Source organism: Perna viridis, chromosome 10 (genome assembly GCF_037379345.1).
Source record: "Perna viridis isolate PV_CMFRI_1.1 ecotype Kerala chromosome 10, ASM3737934v1, whole genome shotgun sequence".
Lineage (NCBI taxonomy): Eukaryota > Metazoa > Mollusca > Bivalvia > Mytilida > Mytilidae > Perna > Perna viridis.
The window spans coordinates 22,755,313-22,761,312 of record NC_142454.1 but is presented as its reverse complement, the minus strand read 5'-3'; positions in this window follow the sequence as shown (position 1 = coordinate 22,761,312).

Here is a 6,000-nt window from a genome sequence, read left to right as displayed (position 1 = left end):
GAATTTGTGAAAATAATTTCTCCTTTAGTAAATACTGATGTATGAAATCCTTTGGTGGTAAATCTCGGAAAATTTATGATTGCAATAAACAGTATGTTTTTTATTCTCAATTTTATGGGGTACCGGTATATCACCCTTTGAATGGGCTTCAGAACTAATCTAATCCAAATAGGTCTTTCAGTCCTAAAGATGTATAATTTGAAAATTCTTTCTGAATAATATTTCAACCTTTACATATTATAATTATTGATGTACTCTATATTAGTGTATATTTGTTCAAGTTATATTGAACTTGAACACTCTAAAAATGTGGGCTGGGGTAGGGGGTTGGATTTGGAGTGGTGTATTGCATATCACACTAAATCTTAAGGAAGCTTTATTTGTATGATTTCAAACTTTACAGAGCAGTTAATTATGCTGATTGCAAAGTCTGACTGCCTTTTTTAAGGCAGTCTCTTTTTTGTTTTATTTATGAAATATAACAGTTGTTCAGTTTCCTTCCAGGTGTTGTGGGTGTATCATGTGCTTATAGTATGTTTTTTTTATTTATGGGGTATATCACCCTTTGAATGGGCTTTGGAACTAATCTAATCCAAACAGATCTTTCAATGATGTACAGTATAGACAGGTTTAACCAAACTAATTAAAATTTTTTTGTCATTTAAAACTGTTGTTGTATTTAAGTAGCAGTCTACATAAAAATCAGACAGGAGGTGATTCATGCATGTCAAAAACCCACTAAATGCACTTTTACTTTTTGTTCGGAAACAGTTATAGACCACATAACCAGTCTTAGTTTTTCATTTGGGGGTTGCGCTGTTGGGATAAAATTTATATAGATTGTACATGAAATTAGCACTTTGTAAGAATTATCTTTCTTGATTTTGTTTGATTTGGTTGATTTTAGTAGGAGATTATATTACAGTTTTCTCAAAAGTACAGATCTCAATACATCAAGGACCTTGTCACATAAAAATATAGGTTAAATAGACTAAAAAAGCTTTGTCTCTTTGGTGGGCTTTTTTATACCATGAATCACCTTACCAAAGGTATTGTCTGACTGCTACTTATTTCCTAAATTTCATACTTCTTTGTCTACATGTCCTGTTAAGTAGCTGTCTTTGTAAGAATCATGCAAAATCTAAAAATGTGATACACCCCCAAAAAGGCTACATATTTTTATGTTTGTAATTAAGTTGTTTTATGGGTCTATACTATGAAATGTGTAATTATTCATTCAAATCTGCCTCCTCTTAGGAGATAATTGACATTGAAAATACAGTAGATTCTATTGTATTTTAATGCCATTTACAGAGTTACCTCCCTTAATTTTGAAATCTACAGTGCATTCGATATAATTTTTATCTTCTAAGAGCACGGGTTATATGAAAAACCACATGTTTATTTCTGTTCACTATGACATTTCAAACTAAATATCAAAAATAAAAATATGTAGGCTTTTCACCCATGAATCACATTTTGCATGTTCCTTATCTGGAGTGTTACTTAAAGTTTGAAGAAATATATTTGATGCTTTGTCATTCATTGTTGAAATATTGCTTTTAAACGTATGACACATTAACATCTACTTGTGGTTCAAACAACAACACAGCTACATGTCTCCTAACTTTTTTGGTTTACATGCACAAAAATAATGTTTTCTTCAATTTCTTGATAGCTTGTAAAACTGAATACAGGGTTCCCAATTTACTTGCGAGAGTGGACTTTTTCAAGTTTCAAATCAATAGTCCACCTTAGTAAAATCAAAAGTCCTCAATAAAGTGTCAATAATTATAGTTTACCTGAGTAAAATGAAATTTCAGAGGTTCTAGGTCAGGAATTGAGTGTCCATAACCTCTGACCTCTCCACTAATTTGAACCCCTGGAATACAGCTGTGTATACAAGAGAATTCCGAGCTATCACAATACACCAATTTTTATGGGCTGTTATTTTCATGATTTGCTAGTTCAAACATTCCTTATTGGTGTAAATTTTGCAGTCACATGACAGAAATTTGGCATTGAAGTTGATTTTGCTAATATATCTCAAGGGAGGTGGGTACCATGAATTAAGTATACAAGTACTTTAACCCCGCCATATTTTTTGCACCTGCCCCAAGTCAGAAATTTCTAGACTCTGTACTTATTGTTTGGTTTTCAATTTCAGTGTACTTTGTGTTGCTGGAGTATATAGAGGCAACTATTTTGCAGTATCTGTGTATAATATTGTTTCAGGGATAGCTGCAGCCAGCCCAGTGGTGTTTGTTCATTGTTCAAGGTGACCCATGGGAGGCCTTGAGCTGAATTTTTTCATCTTGTTGGGGTTTTTGTCTCTTTGACATACACACCATATCCATTCTTCTTATAAGAATTCTAGCCTGAATATAAGCTATAGTTGGACCTTAGTTCATAGACTGAACCAACTATATATATTTCCCTTGACTAATTATGCAACCGAACCAGTACCTATCTTTAAGTACCAGTACAAATATCTCCATTTTAAAAAAATCATTGGGTTGGTGGCTTTTGCATTCTGTGTTTGATATAAATGAAGAATTTGAACCATAATTTAATTTCTTTAGTCAGTGTCGGATTATCATAAAATTATTAGTATAAAGACATATAATTTGATAGCATTCAGATGTCTATGGCTTTTGTGCTAATCGATATAGGAAAAATTATCATCATAAAGAAAGAGTAAAGAAGGAAATTTTCCTTTTGAGTCCTTTGTTCAACAATAAATTGCCCATAAAAAGACGAACTTTAATCTTAAATGTAATTGTGATTCTGTTCATGCGATTCTTAATTCGGTGATAATTAGGATCCAGACCATAGCCAAGAGCTATAAATTGATCCTACATGCGTCAAAAATTTAATGAAGTCTTCCTGAAAACATGTTTAACTGTGTTTCCTCTCCATAAAATTATTTATTATTCTATGGACATTTGGCAAGACTTCCATTCCTAGATGATTATGTTTTAGGCCATGGTTATTATTTTTCATGACCTGGTTTACAAACAAAAAATTCTAATTGAAATGAATTGAAGAAGTTATAAGTGTAAAATAAAGAAAAGGTGAGCATTGTCACATGTTTTAGGTTGCAGCTAGGCTTTGCTAATAGCCTCCATCTGGCAGAAAAAATAGAGTACATGTACAAATACAAAAATATAGTAAGCAGACTGAAGAACTACTAATAACATTCCATCACTCAAATCTGACAGTTGTCATGAGCTGTTGTTTAGCCTGACGAGTTTCGGTCCCATGAGAGACCTACCTCAGAGGTAATATGAAAAAAATCACTTCACAACTCCTTATATACAGGATTTTGATGTTATTTGTAAAGTTATCAGGCAGATGAGGATTGAAGAAGTTATTTTTTTACCTCCTGCTTTGTGGATGGTATATAGCAATCATGGTTGCTGTCCATCCATGTATTTGTTCATTTGGTTGTTCTTCTGTCCACAAAATTTTTGATATAATTTCTCTGCAACTTTCGGTAATTATCATAACCACTAGAAAAGAATTTGGAAATCTTCTCTAAATTTTTAAGCCCCCATTTTTTGTGGTATATACCTATCGTAGTGTCCATCTGTACATTGGTCTATCTATTAGTCCATCCACAAACTTTCATTACAGTTTTCTCTTCAGCTATTTCTAAAGCCATTTGATATACTATTAGGGCGGGCTTTACTACTCTTTTGGTCTCATGTATTTGGTGTTAGTGGTTAATGAACCAACTTTTGTTGGTGGCGGAGCCATGTCTCCAAGATACCTGACTGAACAACATGGTCAAAATATGTTCTACTTGTGGCTAGGCTACTGCATTGAACCTGGCCAAAGTATGTCCTTCTCGCGGCTAGGCTACTGCATTGAACCTGGCCTAAATATGTCCTACTCATGGCTAGGCTACTGCATTGAAGCCGGCCAAAATATGTCCTACTCTAGGCTAAGGCTACTGCATTGAAGCTGGCCAAAATATGTCCTACTTGTGGCTAGGCTACTGCATTGAGCAGTAACTGGAGTATATCCTATTAGTGGCTAGGCTACTGCTTGGACACTGTGGCTTACTCCCAGACTTTTTTCTTATCATTTTGAAGATACACCACTTAAAAGGAGCTGTATATAGGTATGCTGTATAATGGAATTTGATTTCAGACTTAACTGACATCAACTTCCTGTTTGAATACTTTGTTTATAAATTGCCCATATGCATGTTACTGGACTAGGGAGCAAGGGGTATCATTTAGTTTCAACATCAAGCCTTGTTCATAGTTTTTCTAGTTTTGACTGGGCCCCAGGATGACCTAACCCTTTTCTTGAGAAGAGATAGGATAGTGTACAGTATATTTTGAAGTGTCACTTAGGGGATGATCATTTGATTCGGGAGGCGGGCAGTTTTTTTAAAGTATATATTCAGGCGTACACCTTCTAGAAAATAAATAAATTTTCTGACTCATTCCAGATACTTCAAACAGTGAAATAGAAATAAATAATCATGCAGGCCCCGATATGATAGACCTGCAAAATAAATATTCTAATGCTACAAAATTTGCAAGACCCCTTCAGACCCCTTGGTGTTGTAAATCAATTAGTTTGCCACAGGCAAGAATACTGTAAACTCGTGGGTTTCTGTGATCAATCTACTGTTGTATGATTTTTAATTCAAAATCATTCTATGATTCTTGGAAGAAAATACTAATGGCAATTTGAAATTTGCCTTACAAGACTTATCCTGAAAATAGTGTATATATAAAACGGCTGCAAAAATTTCACACTTACAGTAGCTGGCTTGTTTTTTCTCCAGTTATAGCTTTTTAAGTTCACAGTTAACCTTTGCTTTCCTTCAATAAGCTAGATTTTTTATGCTCTGTATGAAGCCAGTTAAATGCAATGATAGAACACCGAACACAAGAAACATGTCATTTTTTCCCTTGATCCTAATTGCAGCTTGGACCTTGTAATTAGATTTCCTTCATTAGTAATGTTTATTGTGATAATGTCCTGAAGTTTTATTGCCATGTCCATTTTTCTACAACTCCAGCCATTATAACATGATTTGTTATAGAAGATTCAGATCAATGTAACAGGATTGGTGCAGGGTTACTGATCTTGGTGATTTTCTTAAGTGAATTTATGGCTGTTTTGATTGATGAAAGTGTTAAACATATGACACCAATGTTTATATCTAATCATCCATAGCCAGATGGTTGTTTAGAAGCGACTTTGACTAGGAAGCAAATAGTGAATAAAGTATACACTCAATACATGCTGAATATGACTTAGAAAGGAATTTAGAAGGAAATCTTCTCTAAGTATTATACCCCGCTTTACTGGTGGTATATAGTGGTCATAGTGCACCTGTCTGTCTGTCTGTTCATGGGCCTGTCTTTTAAATACCGGTAGTTCATCTACGTTTTCATTACAGTTTTCTCTTGAACTATACTTATCAAAGCCATTTGATATACAATTAGGGAAGGGGAGGGGTTAATAACCTTGACTAGCTGACATGGCTGTGTTGTTAGTAAACCAACTAATGTTTGTAGCGGAGCCCAGCCTTTGGGATTATAAGTTGACCGAAGAACTTGGTCAAAATATGTCCTACTAGGGTACTGGGCTGAGACTCTGGCCTACTCCCAAACCCCAATCTAATTGCCTTGTAAGTACCCTAACTATAGAGTAGCTATTCAGTATTTTGACAGAAGCTTTATATGGGTATGCCATGTCATGGATTTTGATTTCAGACTGAAAGTGCCATCAACTTCCTGTTTGATGACTGTTTTTATTTTGACCATATTTTTACTGGGGTGAGGTGCAGGTGTATCCCTAAGTGCTCTTTGTTCAATGTTTTCTAGTATTTAAATGTTTTGCGGCTTTTCAGTTTTGAATAAAAAAGGTTTACATGTTAAAGTCCCTTTATCTATGATTTTGACTATTTTTTTGGGCAACTCAACCTTAAAACAGTTTGTTGGATTTGATGAAACTTCTTGTTAAGATTGAGCT